The 18,383-nt window shown below is 39.1% G+C and overlaps 1 protein-coding gene across 3 annotated transcripts in view; it reads left to right on the forward strand.

Annotated features, from left to right (window-relative positions):
- Positions 1-18,383, forward strand: part of LOC106092707 (alpha-(1,3)-fucosyltransferase C) — a 49,683-nt gene that overhangs the window by 15,078 nt on the left and 16,222 nt on the right. The window contains exon 1 of one of the 3 annotated variants that reach the window (XM_059367487.1): positions 12,381-13,760. The exons of the other annotated variants lie outside the window; for them this stretch is intronic. The gene's annotated coding sequence lies outside the window, so the exon portion shown is untranslated. Of the gene's footprint in view, positions 1-12,380; positions 13,761-18,383 lie in introns of those variants that run through there. 3 annotated transcript variants of the gene reach the window in all.

Consider the following 18,383-nt stretch of genomic DNA (forward strand, 5'->3'; position numbering starts at 1 on the left):
TTGTTTCCCTTCGAAATGTATTTTGTGTAGAGCTGTTCTATCGATTCTTCCATGGTGTGTGTACTTCGAAAATCAGTCTTCTGATTCCTGCCTTGAGGTTGTTTTTCTGAGATACAAGATTTTCTAGCCTCACACCGTTTTTATAATCGATTGGGCAGCTGATCGGACCATGCAGTATCGAGATCATTTTTTTTTTTTGCATGGACGGTTCATATGCGGAATCGATTTCCGGCAGATGTTTTTCTCGCTACCTACTGCAGCCAGAAATTGAAATCATATGTCAATAAACACTACTCCCTCTTTCCCCTCCAATCCTTAACCATGCTCTCCAACGCAATGCACTGCATATATAGTCCCTTTACATGCATCCCCTGCGTGTGGGTGGTGATATAAAACAAGAAAAATCGGACTAAGTTCGGTCAGACCGAATTTTGGGTACCCACCAGGAGTAAATTTTTAAGGAAATCTATGGCCCTTAAAAATTTACTCCTATTAAATGACTACGTATTTGAATTATGTTGATCTCAAAAAGTCATATCGGGATATCGGTTCTTAGGGGGGCCTATATCATCATATTGACCGATTCGGACCAGATTCGAACCTGGCACTGATGTTGTAAGTCATAGGATTAAATTTCTGCCAAATCGGGTGAGAAATAAGGCCTCTAAGGGCTCAAGAAGTCAAATCAGGGGATCGTTTTATATGGGGGCTAGACCGATAGACCGATTCAGATCAAATTTGGTATGGATGTTGAAAGTTATAACACAAGTCCCTTTTCCCAATTTCAGCCAAATCGCATGAAAATCTGTCACCCCCCAAATGAACCGATCTGGGGATCGGTTCATTTGGGGGTTTTATCTGTTTGTAGACCGATCGGATGATAATTGAGGCTTGTAGGGGCTCAAGAAATTAAACCTGGGGGCGGTTTATATTGGGCCTATATCTGTTTATACACCGATTCGGATCATACTTGGCATGGATGTTGAAAGTCATAATTCAAGTCTTTGATCCAAAGTTTGGTCAAATCGAATGAGGGTTATATCCAAATCTGAACTGATATGGCCTATTTGCAGTCCCCAACGGTTTACATCAATCCCGGCACGGGATAGCTGTGAGCACCACACAGGCTGGAATATTGAGGCCCGATCTGTGTCGTTCTCATTGCTGTCACGAGAAGCTTAGCTACGGGCAACTGGCCGCAGGTTGTGTATAGTGAAATGCTCCATACAGAGTAGCTACAAAGGCAGTCACAGGCAATCAGCGGTATCGAGCGGAGTGTTTCAGTGAGAGGCCGGGCGGCACCGGCTTTTGCATAAATACTGAGTGTCTATGATGCTTGATGTGACATGACGGTTTATTAACGTTTTTGGGTTACCAATGCCACCCTGTTCCCGCTGCAATCGGTCCTTGGACCTGAAAGTGTGGCTACAACAACAACACTTACATCAATAAGAAGTATCTATGCAGAATTACAAGCGGTTAGCTTTACGCGTTCGACCGCTATCGTGATTTCAACAGACGGACGGTCAGACATTGCTAGATCAATTCAGAATGAGGAGACGACTCAGAATATATATTAAATTCGCAGATGGCCTATATCGGACTATAACTTGATATAGCCCCCATATAGACCGATCCGCCGACTTAGGGTCTTAGGCCCATTAAAGTCACATTTATTATCCGGGTTTGGTGAAATTTGGAACAATGGGTTGTGTTAGGCTACACGACATTCTTTTTCAATTTGGCTCCGATCGATCCAGATTTGGATATAGCTGCCATATAGGCCGATCTCTCGATTTAAGGTCTTGGGCCCTTAAACGGAGCATTTATTGTCAGATTTCGCTAAAATTTGAAACAGAGAGTTACATTAGGCCACTCGACATCCTTCTTCAATTTGGCCTAGATCACTCTAGATTTGGATATAGCTGCCATATAGACCGATCACTCGATTTAAGGTCTTAGGCCCATAAAAGCCACATTTATTATCCGATTTTGCTAAAATTTGGGACAGTGAGTTATGTTAGGCTACACGACATACTTCTACAATTTGGCCCATATCACTCCAGATTTGGATATAGCTGCCATATAGACCGATCTCTCGATTTAAGATTTTGGACCCATAAAAGGCGCATTTATTGTCCGATGTCGCCGAAATTTTGGAGGGTCAGTTGTTATAAGGCCTTCAACATCCATCATTTGTTTGGCCCAGATCGGTCCAGATTTGGATATAGGTGCCATATTGACCGATCTCTCGATTTAAGATTTTTGGCCCATAAAAGGCGCATTTATTATCCGATGTCGCCGAAATTTGGGACAATGAGTTAGGTTAAGCCCATCAACATATTTCTGCAATTTGGCCTAGATCGATCAAGATTTGCATATAGCTGCCATATATACCGATCTCTCGATTCAAGGTTTTTGACCCATAAAAGGCGTATTTATTGTCCGATGTCGCCGAAATTTGTGTTAGGCCATTCGACATCCTTCTTCAATTTGGCCCAGATCGGTCCAGATTTGGATATAGGTGCCATATAGACCGATCTCTCGATTTAAGGTTTTGGGTCCATAAAAGGCAAATTTTTTGTCCGATGTCGCCGAAATTTGGGACAGTGAGTTAAGTTAAGCCCCTTGCCATATTTCTGCAATTTGGCCTAGATCGATCAAAATTTGCATAAAGCTGCCATATAAACCTATCTCTCTATTTAAGGTTTTGGGCCCATAAAAGGCGCATTTACTGTCCGATTTCGCTGAATTTTGACACAGTGACTTATGTTAGGCTCGTCGACATCCGTGTAGTATATGGTTCAGATCGTTCTACATTTGGAAGTAGCTACCAAATGACCAGTATTTGTTCTACAAAATTGAACAATGACTTGTGATTATTAGTCCATTAAACGTCAGTACCGAATTTGGTCCAAATCGGACTATATTTCGATATAGCTGCTATGGGTGCATTTTTCATCGGATTATGATGAGAGGCGGTTTACATATATACTTGAGGTGGCTAAACTGAACGCCTTTTTATTTATTATTTCTATGATCTTATCCATTCAGACTTCTTTGTCCGTCTGCCACATATCAAAGTTGGGAAATTCCGTTATAACTTCTATTTAATTTATGCTCCAATGTGCAACTGATTCCGCTCCCTATAAATCTGTACCCCAATTAAACTTCTTGAGTTAAATATGACTAAACATCTGGCATTGATATTCATACATATATCCATAAATAGCGTTGCTTCTGATTTGAATCGCCGAGAACATTAAAGTAAATTGAATTTTATTTCTGCTTGATTTCATATGGTTCACAAGCCTTCTATTTAGTTGCGGCTGTTTAGGCAATGCTGTAGACAACATTGGTTTGATGGTGTCACCCCGTGAACTCTTCAAATCTTCTGCACATGCAAACGTTGATTAGTATCAATGTAGCAATCAAAAATGTTTGCCCCTTACTTCCCCTGTATGATATCACAAGACTCATGTCACACTTTGGTAGTTTGATTAATTTGGCGGACATTCAATTAACGCTGACGAGATCATGGTTGTCGTTTGATCATCATCATCATCACCGGGGGCAATCATTTTCCCACACCAAAAAAGGGGGACAATTTTGCAAAAAACAACAACAATACACAAACCGGGATATAAATATTTGAATTCATTGAAACAAACATATCAAAGTGAGTGTGTGTGTGTGTTAGTATGTCACTTTGTTGAATGGCTTAGTAAACAATGAATGGGACCCCTCTAATTACTGATCTCGTATTTTCGATAATTAGCGTTCCACCCATTTGCATTGAAAATTGTTTAGGAACATAACACCAAACAAACAAAAATTGCAAAATTTTGTTGGTTTTTTTTTTTTTTTGTTTTGTTTAAAGTCAGTAGATATCGATGAAGATATCGTGGCAATATTTGAATGTACTTGGCAAACAACTGCCGTCTGTATGTAGGAATTGTTTTTTGTTTTTGTATATTGCGTGTGTGTGAGCTCTTACAATAGAGAATATGAACGAACGGCAATGGTCAATGTGATATTTTGTTGTTGTTGTTGCTGCTGCTATTTTTGTTTTATTTCGTGTGACAAGTGCACATACAACCGAACTAAACACTTTTTAATAAGCTTGGCTACGATGGTAGTTTGAATAGTTTTGGCGTGGTGAAATCCTTGTTAGGTTTATTGAAACTAGGAACTTGGTGGAACTTCAAAGATTACTTGTTTAGCCTGGAAGGTCCCAAAAGCTGGGGAAATGGGAATTTTGTGATCTTTGAACGAGCCCACCGTAGCGCAGAGTTTACCATGTCTGCCTATGACACTGAACGACTGGATTCGAATACTGGTGGGAACATCAGAAATATATTTCTGTGGCAGGCGATACCATGTAAGAACTTCTCCTTATAATAGGTGTCGCACTGTGGCTCGTCTTTCGGACTCGACTCTAAGAAGGAGGTCCCTTATCATTGAGCTTAGACGTGAATCGGACAGCACTCATTTATATGTGGGCAGTTTGTTCCTTAATGTAAATGGACAGATTTGTTTGTTTGCAATGGACAATTTCGATTTTCGTTCTCTCACCAGTAGCTGGGATGTTTAGACCACTACTCCTTCCCAGTCCATCTGCTTAGCATAGATTTCGTAAAATACACAACAAAACAAGTAAAAAAGCGTTAAGTTCGGCCGGGCCCACCACCTCGGATATGTATGTGAACCACCTTTCGTCAAAATCCGGTGAAAAATTCATATCTTATGCCCCATAGCAGCTATATCGAAATATGTTCCGATTTGGACCAAATACTAATAAGTACAAGTCATTGTTCAATTATGTAAAACAACATTTTGATCATTTTAGAAGCTATATCTAAAAATAACCGATTTGAACCATATACGACATGGTCACTGTCAAATTTCATTGAAATCGGATTATAAATGCGCCTTTTATTGGGCCAAGATTTTAAATCGAGATATCGGTCTATATGGCAGCTATATCCAAATCTGAACCGATTTGAACCGATTTGCAGATAAATGGCGAAGAGCCTAACACAACTCAATGTCTCAAATTTCGGCGAAATCGGACAATAAATGCGCAATTTATGGCCCCAAAACCATAAATCGAGAGTTCGGTCTATATGGCAGCTATATCCAAATCTGGACTGATCTGGCCCAAATTGTAGGATGATGTCGAAGGGGTTAACACAACTCACTGTTCCAAATTTCAGCGAAATCGGACAATAAATGTGTCTTTTATGGGCCCAAAACCTTAAATTGAGAGATTGGTCTATATGACAGCTATATCCAAATCTGAACCGATCTGAGCCAAAGTGCAAAAAGTTGTCGAAGATCCTAGCGCAACTCACTGTCCCAAGTTTTGGCGAAATCGGACAATAAATGCGCCTTTTATGGGCCCAAAACCTTTTACCAAGAGATTGGTCTGTATGGCAGCTATACTCAAATCTGAACCGATCTGAGCCAAATTGAAGAAGAATGTTGAAAGCCCTAGCAAAACTCACTATCCCAAACTTCGACCAAATCGGACTTTAAATGCGCCTTTTCTAAGCCCAAGACCCTAAATCGAGAGATCGGTCTGCATGGCAGCTATATCCAAATCTAGACCGATCTGTGCCATATTGTAGAAAGATTTCGAGGGCCTAACACAACTCACTGTCCCAAATTTCGGCCAAATCGGACAATAAATGCGCCTTTTATGGGCCCAAAACCTTAAATCGATAGATCGGTTTATATCCAAATCTGGACCAATCTGTGCCAAATTAAAGAAGGATGTCGTAGAGCCTAACACAACCCACTGTCCTAAATTACAGCAAAATCGGATAATAAATGTGGATTTTATGGGCCTAAGACTCTAAATCGGCGGATCGGTCGAACTTAATATTTCGAACTTAACATGCTTAAGAACAAAAGAAAAATCTGTGCAAAGTTTTAGCTCAATATCTCTATTTCTAAAGAATGTAGCATGATTTCAACAGACAGACGGACGGATCGTTTCAGATTTTTACGCTGATCAAGAATATATACGGAGATGGATATAAGAATATAGTCGGAGATGGATATTTCGATGTGTTGCAAACGGAAAGACAAAATGAATATACAAATATAAAAATTATTGTTCTTAAAAAAATTTCAATTGGCCGGAGTCGGTGTTGAGCAAATTTTTTCGACTCCGATATCAGCGAATTTCTCCGACTTCAAGACTCCGACTCCACAGCCCCTATCCCACACTTTCCAGACGAAATTGTATCATATGTGGACAATTGTACGATCATGGCTTCAAGCCCCTCATGTTGTTGATATCTGCGATAAATACCCTGTTGTTCGCAGCGATCTTGTGTATTTGTAGCCACTGACTTGAGACGTCTGATTGGACCTTCATGATATAAAGCGAGAGGTTCAGCACTACAAAAGTGATCCTCAAGATCAAGAAACGCATCTGACGGGTCTAAATAGCAATCAGGACAATATGGTAGCGTAAACGACAGAAAGCTACTGAGTGACTGCCGAACTTGAAAGCATCGGGCATCCACAACAACTTCTTTTCAAACCGGATGTAGTGGCCGTCTTTTGGGCTAGAATTGATGCCAGGTATGTGTACATCTTGTAATCATTGACTATTCTTCCTGAGGAAAGGCACAATTATATGTTATCTGGACAGTATCTACTGCACTGTTACTATAGCAACGAACTAAACCAACATTTTGAGTTAGGAACCACCCACTAGAGATATCAGATTGGAATTTCATGATTTAAAGCGAGAGATTCAGCGCTTCAAAAGTGACCCTTACATTAAGCACCTTAGATCTTTTAAAGTTAACCCCCTCGTTCCGTTTAGGCAGTAGTAGCTGCCTTAATTCATTTTAGGCTAGGGTTGATGACAACGTCTTGGATGTCTCTCCGTACGCATCATCTGCTCAGTCAATTCTAATTGGCTTACTACCATATCACACTGTAATCATCCTAGCCGAGTTTCTGAGTAACTAGACCAGCAATTTCAATCATCATTTTCTGAATAGGAAACCACCGCCTGGACACGTCCCATTGAACCTTCATGATATAAAGCAGGATATTCCGGGCTACAAAATGTATCCTCTAGATCATGAGCACGTTAGCCCAGTTTAAATAGCATTCGCGATGACACGATAGCGAAAGCGCCAAACAGCTACTGAGTGACTACCGACTTTGGATATCATCAGCCGTCCATAGCATCTCATGAAGTAAATTTCTATACCCACCATCTAGTCATTCCGTTTGTAACACCTAGAAATATTCGTCTAAGACCCCATAAGGTGTATATAATCTTGATCGCCTCGACGTTCTATGTCGTTCTAGCCATGTCCGTCCGTCCGTCTGTCGAAATCACGATAGCGGTCAAACGCGTTAAGCCGCTTAAAATTTTGCGCAGATACTTGTTGTTAATGTTGGTCGTTGGAGATTTCAAATGGGTCATATCGATTCAGATTTAGATATCGCTCCCATATAAACCAATCTCCCGAATTGATTTCTTGAGCCCCTGGAAGCCGCAATTTTTGTTCGATTTGACTGACATGCGGTGTTCTGTCACGACTCTCGACAACTGTGCCAACAACTGTACGGCCCAAATCGGTCTAAAACTTGCTATAGCTTCCATATAAACCGGTCTCTCGATCATCCTTGTTCGATACTTAGAAGCTTTAATTTTTGCTGCTTTGACAGAAGTTTGGTATGTAAAGGGTGATTTTTGAACTGCTACTGGAAAGTTTTTCAAAAAAATAACAATGCAGAAAAATACATCAAGTCTTTATTTGAATCAATAGTACGGTCCATATAAATTAATATTTGACGATTATTTCATGCAAATGTTGACCGTCGCTGTGCCTCAAATGGTCCATCCGCTTAGCCCAATTTTGGCATACTTTCCAACATTTCGACCGCTATCCCATAAATAAATGCTTCATTGTTGTCTTCCAATGCGCCAGTTGAAGCGGACTTGTCTGTATAGACATGAGCTTTAACATTGCCCCACAAAAAATAGTCTAAAGGCGTTACGTTTCGCAGCCAATTGACCGGTCCTGAACGTGAAATAAAATGTTCACGGAATTCGCCACTCAATAAGTCCATTGTTACGCGTGCTGTGTGGCATGTGGCATTGTCTAATTGAAACCACATGTTATACAAGTCAAGTTTTTGCAAATTTGGGCAAAAAAAAAATTGGATATCATCTCACAATTTACAATTACGATACGATTCGCATCACTCGCCCAAAGATGCGTACAATGTGGCATGTGCCACCGTCTTGTTGAAACCGCATGTCATGCCAGTCATGCATTTTGGGCAAAAAAAAACTTGGATGTCATCTCACGGTAGCGCTCACCATTCACAGTTACGTTACGATTCGCATCATCTTTGAAGAAGTACAGTCCAATGATGCTACCAGCCTATAAACCGCACCAAACTGTGACTTTTTCTGGATACATAGGTAACTCTTGCAATGCTTCTGGCTGATCTTCACTCCAAAATCGACAATTCGTCTTATTTACGTACACATTGAGCCAAAAATGAGCTTCTTAGCTGACAAAGAAGAAGTGCGCGATGAATAACAGAGCACGCATTTTGATAACAAAATTCAATAATTTGCAAACGTTGTTCGTTTACAGTGACTTAAAAGATTCATCTCGCCCAAAAAATAGAATTAAATCGTAAACATTCTCGTGCGATTATTTTTTAAAACTTTCGACGTGGATTAACTCAACAACAGTTAATCGATGAACTTAATTAAATTATTAGCGATGAAGCCCCTTCAAATACTAGTGTTTATCGATGATATGGAGAATTCAACCGAGGTCGTAGTTCACTCCAAGATGAATTTCGTGAAGGTCGTCCAAAATCAGTTGTTTTTCCAAAAACCATTGATGCTGTACGCCAACTGATATTGCAAGATGGTCATGTGAGCTATCGTGAGGTTGAGACAGTCTTAGGCATTAGTGGGACCATCTTACATTCAATATTGCATGAATATTTGAGCGTTAAAAAGATTTGTTAAAAAATAAAATGAGAGGTCAACGCTTTTTGACACCTGCGGGGAAGATCGATGCTCACGTGAATCTATACTTAGTTCAATTGGAGGGGAAAACGTTCTGTGATAGCCATCTTAATGAGTAAGGATAAGAAGAATTGTATTTTCTAAAACTGTTAAACCGAACCGATTTCGGCCGTATACTATCTTGTATATGCTATAGGCTTTTTAAAATTTGTATACCCTCCACCGTTTATAACACCTCAAAATATGCATCTGAGACCGTATAAAGTATATATATTCTTGATCGTCATGACATTTTAAGGCGATCTAGCCATGTCCGTCGGTCTGTCGAAAGCACGCTAACCTTTAAAGGAGTAAAGCTAGCCTCTTGAAATTTTGTACAAATACTTCTTATTAGTGTAGGTCGGTTGGGCTTGTAAATGGGCCAAATTGATCCATGTTTTGATATAGCTGCCATATAAACCGATCTTGGGTCTTGACTTCTTGAGCCACTAGAGGGCGCAGTTCTCATCCGATTTGACTGAAACTTTGCATGAGGTGTTTTGTTATGTCTTCCAACAACTGTGCTATGTATGGTTGAAATCGGTTCATAACTTGATATAGCTACCATATATAAGGATCTTGAATCTTGACTTCTTGAGCCGCTAGAGGGCGCAGTTCACATCCGGTTTGACTGAATTTTTGCATGAGGTATTTTGTTATGACTTCAAATGACTGTGTTTAGTATGGCGTAAATCGGGACATAAACTGATATAGCTGCCATATAAACCGATCTTAGTTCTTGACTTCTTGAGCCTCTAGAGGGCGCAATTTTCATCCGATTTGGCAGACATTTTGTTCAATAGCCTCTCCCGTGACCTTCAACATACGTGTCCAATATGGTCTGAATCGATCTGTAGCTTGATACAGCGCCCATATAAACCGATCTCCCGATTTTGCTTCTTGAACCCCTACAAGGCGCAACTCTTAACCCAATGCACTGAAATATTTCACAATGACGTGGTCATTGGTCTATATATCCATTTGGCGGGTTTTGGGCTGCCCTAGAGGCACCAGATTACAACAATCGAAACCATGTTTTGTTTTTGGTGACGGTAGGTTACGTTAGGTTATGACACCAAAAGCTATACTGACCTCCTTCTTACTTCCTTTCAGTAATAGCCTCGTCCTCTCAGGATCCGGATCCATACCCATACGATTTTCGCCGTCCTACCGACTGTTTGGCTGTTCCACAGTGTTACATGCGTTTGTCACCCACGCGCTTACATCGGACTGCGTCGACCCGAAAGGCTTCGGGTTAACCAAGTTAAGTCCTCTGGCCTTCACTGCCAAATCGTCTGCCCTTTCATTCCCCCATACTCCGTTATGGCCCGGCACTCAAACGATGGGGATTGTGCCATCTTCAGAGAGGGCTTTAATCTCCTTCTTACACTCCTTGGTGACTGTAACAATGCAAAAAAATTCCGAACGAATCGCATTACCAATCTCCGAGATCTGGTGTTTTTAAAAAGTATGGTAATAAGAAATTATTTTTAGGGGAGCGATGGCAGCTCAGACATTTCGACTCAAATATCGATAAGTTTCCTTCCAGACAAACTTACACAATCTGTGAAAATTTTAAGAAAATCGGTTCGGCCGTGTTTGATTCTACGTAACAAACAAAAAACAGAGTCGCATATAGTTATGATGGGTCATATGCCCATTTAAGGTATTTTTGGGAGGTAGGGTAACCCCCTATTCTTCAAACTGATTTTGTATGCCAGACTCGTAATCTACTCCCGAATACCTTTCATTTGAGGCCCATATTGATATGAACGTCCAATATGTCTGTTTGGAGAATTTCGGGGTTGGGGCGGCCCGATGGGTATTTAGACCCACATTTTAATTCCATATTCGTATTCTATTTTTCAATAACTTTCATTTGATACCCATATTGTCCCGATCGGTCCACTTTTGATTATGAATCCTATATCTCTTTCCTGTCCATATTCGCAATCTACTCTCGAACAACTTTCATTTGAGTCTCATATTGTCATGATCGTCCAAAAAACCTATTTAGGGAGTTACTTGGACCCAATTTAAAATAAGAAATTCACACTTTACTCCTGAATACATTTCATTTGAGTCCCATATTGTCCCGATCGGTCCAGTTTTATTTTTGGGTAGTTCTTTTGGGGTAGGGTCCGCCCCCTTCCGATGTCAAAAAATTATATAGCCTATGTTTCCTTCCAGACCAAACTACACAATCTGTGAAAATTTCAAGGTAATCGGTTCAGCCGTTTTTGAGTCTATACGGAACAAACCGACAAAAAAACACAAACACAAATTCGCGCAAAGAACTCGACAAATGCTATCCATGATGAAGGGTATATAAGATTCGGCCCAGCCGAACTTAGCACGCTCTTACTTGTTATAGCTCAAGGGGGAGGTTCCGCTCCCCTTATCCTTGTATTCATAAAGTGTTGCCATATTGACCGATCATAACAAGATCGGACTCAAATGGAGTGTATTGATGAGTAGAGTACGAACATGGTATTCAAATTTGGTTGCATATATTAATGGGGCCAGTTCCAGCCCCGAATAAGGGGTGGAAAAAGGTAAAAAGATATATTCAAATTCTCCTCCAAATCCTCCGAAAAAAACCCAAAACCGAAATCTTGACCGATCATGAAATATGGAACTGAAACGAAAGGTATTCAAGAGAATACCCCAAAATCACATAAAATTTGGATCAATATATCTAAGACGCTACCCACCCTCCTACACACGCTTATTGATTGAACCATGACAATATGAAGATCACATGAGAGGTATTTTTGAGTAGAGTGCGGACCTGATATCGAAATCTATGAATAAGTGCTTGGAAGGGGGAGGCGCACCAAGATCCTATAGAATGACTTCATTTAGCTCCCAATGACTACATTTAGCTCCCAGTTAGATTTTCTTGAGCCTCTAGAAAGTTTTCCACATGATGTTATGTTATGACATCCAACTTTCATATGAAGCGCTTTTTTTATACTCTATGCATGATCCTTGTACCTACAAAGGTTATCCTAGAAGCTGTGCAGATGACCCTCGTAACATATAGGCGATATACATGTACGTATATGTGCAGTAAAGACAGCCTGCCAAGCATTCAGTCATTCTGCCCGTACGTCCATCCATTCATTCAGTTATTCATTCATTCATTCATTGTCGCACTCACTTCACTTCACTTTCTTTGCGAGGCTTTTGTTTTTGTATATGCTTTAGTTTCTATTATTTTCTATAAGTGTAAGTGTTTGAGTATGTACATGCGTGTGTGTGTGTGTGTGCAAATGTTGTGTTTTGGACCTCGCCAGTCAGTTGTGGCATGCCGATTAGTAAGCGTTTTAACGTTGAAGAGTTAACTAACGGGCAACAATTAAGAGCAAGCTCTCCTTTTTTTCCGTTTTGACTTTAGTTTAAGTTTACCTTATTTTGTTGTTGTTGTTATTAACGCCGTTGTAGTTGTTGTTATTAGTATTGCTATTAAATATAGCGGTGTGCTTAGTTTTCACGCAACACAATCAAAGGACACCGGAAATCGAGTAACAAGGCTATAGCGGGCAACATGCGCCATTGGCCCAACGTCGGCTAAGGGTTCTCTGCAGATTTCTCAATGACTTAATCCCTTGACGTTCTACATGCATTAAACGCTGACATATGATTTACAATCAAATGAGAGAGACTTACTTTGTTTTTTGAAATTACCCCTACCCCCCCTTCGACCCAATAAAAATAGAACTGTTATTACGTTGCTTGCTATATGCCATAAACGCAAAGAACGCGATATAAATAAAATTTCGTCATATAGCGCAAGCAAACGCCATCAGCCGCACTGGATTTACTGAAAATTCCATTAGAAAAAAAGAAAAACAATAATAATAACGAAACAAAACAAATCCCATCCGCGTTACACCCTCACCGTTCTAGTGGGTTGGCTTTAGAAAAAAAAGAACCCTAAATAAAACAGACATCTTCGCATTCAAAATGATTCATTGTGGCGAATGACTTCACACCAGAAGGGGGCAAAAATTGAAACATTTTTGGCGAATTTTGCAAAACCAAACCAAACAAACGCGAAACGTGAAACGTGAAACATTCAGCGCAACACAACAAACCACAAACCTACTCTACCCAACTCTACCATACCCCAAATCAACTACTAAAGGTCGTTTGGTTGCCTCAATGCTGTTGCTGCTTTTTTTTTGCCATAAAAAGTGAAACGAATAACGAAAGAAAAATCAAAAGTCATAAATATTTGACTAAATATCATCGGAATTAATTTTTTTTAGAACATTCAGTCCATAAATATAGCGTTGTCTTTTCGCTAGCGGTTGAAGAAGACCATTCAACCGGCCGCCTGTTCGTTCCGTTGCGTTGTTGGTTGGTGTTGACAGTTGTTGAGTGTATCGCGCTGCCATAATGGTGTTTATCTTTGATTTGCTAAAACCCTTGCTGGTCTATGGGTTTGTTGTCATTTTCACCATATTGACACATATATTCAAAACTATCGTTTATCAAGTGCACTCCATAAATATTTGAAACTAATGTTCGTTACGTATGAACCGAACAATCTATCTGTCGAAATGAAATGCTTTGCTGGCCGTGGTTTTATCGCAAATTTGTTGCTTTATCGGTGTGAACTTATAAAACAAAGATAAAAAATATGTTCTCGAAAAGTATTAAGAGGATGAAAAACACATGGCGAAAGGTAAATAAGAAACAAAAACAAAAAAATATCGTAATAAATTGATTCAGAAGTGTTGTTACTAATAACGCAAACAAGTGTTAAAATTATGAGTGGTAGTACAATTGTGAAGTGATTTAAAAGGCTAAATATTTGGAATATCTTTGAAGAGTACGTGCCTGTATGTACAAAATTATAAATGTGCTAATAAAAACAGGTAAAAGTTCGGCTGAACCAAATATTGGGTACCCACCACCATGAATTCGCTAAAAATTAACGCAAACAGGAGCAAACTTCTCACACATCAATCAGTGTAGTCCGTTTCAAGTTTAAGCTCAGTAAATAGGGAACTCCTTTTTATAGCCGCGTCCGAACGGCGAGTCGTAGTGCGACACCTCTTTGGAGATACGTTTTTTACACACAAATGTTGCCTGCATTGAGAGGGAAGAGCCGCCGCTGAAATTCTTATACCTTCCACCAGGGACGTAGCCAGGTGGGGGTGGGGGCACTCGGTCCCAAGCCCCCCACCCCCCCACAAAATGATTTTGTCTAAAGAAAAAAATTTAATTAAATTTATTCTAAACAAAAATTCCAAATAAATATTCTACAAAGACAACATTTTGCTGAGGCCAGGGCCGTCTTAAAATTATTTTTCTAAAGTACAAAATTGTAATGAATTTCTTACTAAAACAAAAATTTTTTTTAGCATTTTTTCTAAAAAAATTTTTATGATATTTTTCTAGCACAAAATTTCAGCGGAATATTTCATATGACAAAATTTAAGCACGAGGGCCGGACCCCCCTCGAAAAGATTTTTTTTAAGACCAAATTTTTATAAAAAAAATTAAATTTAATGAATTTTTTTAAGGACTAACTTTCAGCGAAAAACTCTCTAAAGACAATCTAAACACGAGATTTTTTTTTAAACCAAAATTTAAATTTTGCATAAATATTTGAAAAGTCTTCTTATTATGCTTATCTGTCGAAAACAACATTTTCCTAAAATTTTTTCTTTGGACAAATTTTAATAAATATTTTTAAAGACAAAATTTTACCCCATTACGCCCTCAAAACGATTGTACGATTTTGATCAAATTTTATCTCTATATATAACCAGTAAGGAAAGGCAAAAGTCGAGCGGTGCCGACTATATAATACCCTACACCACCTAGTGCATGTAGTACTTTTTATATGTGGAACTTATCTCGAAATCTAGTCAGACTTTAATTTGGATACCAATTGAAATAGCAATTTAGAACCTTGTAAGATTTTCTTACCATAGGACAAAAGATTTGGATGTCCACATTTTTAAAAGGCCATAGCGGATAAAAGATTATATGGGAGTTATGGTCCTGTGCCAATTTTAATGACACATACTGGGACGTCAATCTCTATTTGATTAAGATGTGACCAAAATTGTGGTTTTTACTGCCATAAAAGTCCATATCGGATGAAATATACACATAGGAGCTATATCTAAATCTGAACCGATTTCTATGAAATTTTGTACACATATGTAGACCTTAAATAAAATACCCAATGCCAAATTTTGTGAAGATCGGACCAAAATTGTGGCTTCTACATCCTTAAAAACCCATATCGGATGAAAGATATATATGGGAGCTATATCTAAATCTGAAACGATTTTTTTCAAAATCAATAGCGTTTGTCCTCGGGCCAAAAAAAGTGACATATGCAAAATTTCGTGACAATCGGACTACAAATACGACCTGCAGTTTGATTACAAGAATACATGGACTCACAGACGGACAGACGGACATGGCTAAATCGAACCAGAAAGTGATTCTGAGTCGATCGGTATACTTATCAATGGGTCTAGCTCTTCTCCTTTTTAGCGTTGCAAACAAATGCACAAATCTATAATACCCTGTACCACATTGGTGGTGCAGGGTATAAAAACGCGTGATTAACTGATTGACTAACTGACTGATCAACTCGCAAACCAAAAGCTGGAGTCATGAAATTTGGCACGAATGTGGGTCTTGGGTCGAAGGCGTGCGATAAGGCGGGATTTTGTGATATGTACTTAAAAAGTACAAAATGGTGAATTTTTATCAAGAGCGAACGGTTGGCCTAGAATTATGATTTTGGGTTCAAATTAAAGAGCGTCTCAAAAAAATAAGATTTTGTGACGAAAATTTCACAAAATAGTACCGGAAGTTTGACAATTAGTACATTTAGTACCGCAATTGGTACTTTTTTTTTTAGTTGAGTTTTTGGACATTTATAAACAAAAAATGGGCATACGGAGCAGTAGAAGAACAGTTGCGTTGTCTACCGTTCAAAGCCATCAATACAACTTCCAAAAGATATTTACACTGTGTGCTCTGACTTTTTGACCAAATGTCACCGCCGATGTGTCAGTTCCTGCAACCAACAGCCACCACAATTAAAAACAAGTAAAAAGGCGTTAAGGTCGGTCGGGTCGAACTTTGGATACCCACCACCTCGGGTATATACGTAAACCACCTTTCATCAAAATTCGGTGAAAATTGCATACCTTATGTCCCATAGCAGTTATATCGAAATATGTTTCAATTTGGACCAAATACTAGTCTTTGGTCTTTTTAGTAGCTATATCTAAAACTAAACCAATCTGAACCATATATGACACAGATGCCGAAAGGCCTAATATAAGTCACTGTGTCAAATTTCGGTGAGGGGCAAAGACTTTAAATCGAGAGGTCGGTCTACATGGCAGCTATATCCAAATCTGCACCGATTTGCAGAAAAATGTCGAAGAGTCTTACACAGCGCACTGTCCCAAATTTCAGCGAAATCGGAAATAAATGCGCCTTTTATATCCCCAAAACCTAAAACCGTGAGATCGGTCTATATGGCAGCTATATCCAAATCTGGATCGATCAGGGTCAAATTGAAGAAAAATGTCGAAGGGCCTAAGACAACTCGCTGTCCCAAATTTCAGCAAAATATGATAATAAATGTGGCTTTTATGGGCCTAAGACACTAAATCGGAGGATCGGTCTATATGGCAGCTATATCGAAATCTGAACCGATCTAAGCCAAATTGACGAAGGATGTCGAAGGGCTTAACACAACTCACTGTCTTACATTTCAACAAAATCGTATAATAAATGTGGCGTTTATAGGTCTAAGACCCTAAATCGGCCGATCGGTCTATATGGGGGCTAAATCAAGATACAGTCCGATATAGCCCATCTTCGAACTTAACCTGACTAAAAAAGGATCTGTGCAAAATTTCAGCTCAATATCTCTATTTTTAAAGACTGTAGCGTGATTTCAACAGACAGACGGATGGACATGTCTAGGTCGTCTTAGATTTTTATGCTGATCAAGAACATATATACTTGATAGGGTCGGAAATGGATATTTCGATGTGTTGCAAACGGAATGACAAAATGAATATACCCCCATTCTTCGGTGGAGGGTATAAAAAAATTCAGGTATCTTTACAAACATCACAGTAACAAGAATTTTGGCAATTTTCGTTTTTGAAAAATGTGGGGTGGCCCTCCCCAAAATTAAATCCTGGCTACGTCCATGCCCTTCACCATAAGATGGGGGTATACGGATCATTCTGTTTGTAACTTCACGAAATATACTTCGACGAGCCCATAAAGTATATATTGGGTTGCCCAAGAAGTAATTGCGGATTTTTCATATAGTCGGCGTTGACAAATTTTTTCACAGCTTGTGACTCTGTAATTGCATTCTTTCTTCTGTCAGTTATCAGCTGATACTTTTAGATTGCTTTAGAAAAAAGTGTAAAAAAGTATATTTGATTAAAGTTCATTCTAAGTTTTATTAAAAATGCATTTACTTTCTTTTAAAAAATCCGCAATTACTTTTTGGGCAATCCAATATATAAGCTATATCAAGTTATTGACCCATATGGAACGTACTTGTCATGCCGTACAAAACACAGAAAAATATCACCTTGAAAATTGCAGGCAAAATGTGTAATAATTGCGCCCTCATGAGGGTCAGAAAGTCAAATTGGGAGATCGGTTTATACGACAGCTATATCAGGCTATGAACCATTTTAGATCACACTTGTTGAAAATCATTGTAAGAGCTACATACATATGAAAAATCCGCAATAACTTTTTGGGCAACCCAATATGTTTGAAAAATAATTTAAACCACTTGATAAATGCGATCCATGGTATAAAGGGTGATTTTTTTGAGGTTAGGATTTTCATGCATTAGTATTTGACAGATCACGTGGGATTTCAGACATGGTGTCAAAGAGAAAGATGCTCAGTATGCTTTGACATTTCATCATGAATAGACTTACTAACGAGCAACGCTTGCAAATCATTGAATTTTATTACCAAAATCAGTGTTCGGTTCGAAATGTGTTCAAATTTTGACAAATTTTGTTCAGCGATGAGGCTCATTTCTGGTTGAATGGCTACGTAAATAAGCAAAATTGCCGCATTTGGAGTGAAGAGCAACCAGAAGTCGTTCAAGAACTGCCCATGCATCCCGAAAAATGCACTGTTTGGTGTGGTTTGTACGCTGGTGGAATCGTTGGACCGTATTTTTTCAAAGATGCTGTTGGACGCAACGTTACGGTGAATGAACACATTTCGAACCGAACACTGATTTTGGTAATAAAATTCAATGATTTGCAAGCGTTGC

Source organism: Stomoxys calcitrans, chromosome 4 (genome assembly GCF_963082655.1).
Source record: "Stomoxys calcitrans chromosome 4, idStoCalc2.1, whole genome shotgun sequence".
NCBI lineage: Eukaryota > Metazoa > Arthropoda > Insecta > Diptera > Muscidae > Stomoxys > Stomoxys calcitrans.